The sequence below is a fragment of the Cryptotermes secundus genome, unplaced genomic scaffold, assembly GCF_002891405.2.
Source record: "Cryptotermes secundus unplaced genomic scaffold, Csec_1.0 scaffold537, whole genome shotgun sequence".
NCBI classification, from domain to species: domain Eukaryota; kingdom Metazoa; phylum Arthropoda; class Insecta; order Blattodea; family Kalotermitidae; genus Cryptotermes; species Cryptotermes secundus.
This window is the reverse complement of record NW_019740661.1, coordinates 2,305,398-2,305,814: the sequence shown is the minus strand read 5'-3', so window position 1 is coordinate 2,305,814 and position 417 is coordinate 2,305,398. Positions and strand designations below refer to the sequence as shown.

The window sequence follows — 417 nt, the reverse complement described above, 5'->3', positions numbered from 1 at the left end:
CCACACGGGACCCACGGCTTAAAGTCTCTCCCGGAGGACTTGTTCCCTGAATTTTTCCGCCCTGAAAAATTCGATGACCTCCACCGGGTATTTGAACACACGTGCTACGAGTCATGAGGTGGGAACGTTACCTCTAGACTACGGAGGCTGCTTACTTGAATACTTAAGTAAATTCACATAAACTCTTTATTTTTTGTCTTAAAATTATCGTTCATGTGTTATTTAGAGAACAGGTTATTTGAGAAACTGTCATAATAAGTACGTAGCATGTCCACAAAGTAAGTTTCCCACTCATCCCACAGCTAGCGAACCTTATATTGTGTGAAGCGACTGCGCGTACGTGATAGAGCAATGACGTAGCATGGCGCATGCACAAACGGAATTTCCCGCGTTCCCACAGTAGCATCGTTGCAGCTG

The 417-nt window shown here is 44.8% G+C and overlaps 1 protein-coding gene across 3 annotated transcripts in view; it reads left to right on the top strand.

The window, feature by feature from the left end:
* The window catches only part of LOC111872494 (lipopolysaccharide-induced tumor necrosis factor-alpha factor homolog), a 29,451-nt gene that overhangs the window by 22,523 nt on the left and 6,511 nt on the right, over positions 1 to 417 (top strand). The gene's annotated exons all lie outside the window — the stretch shown is intronic.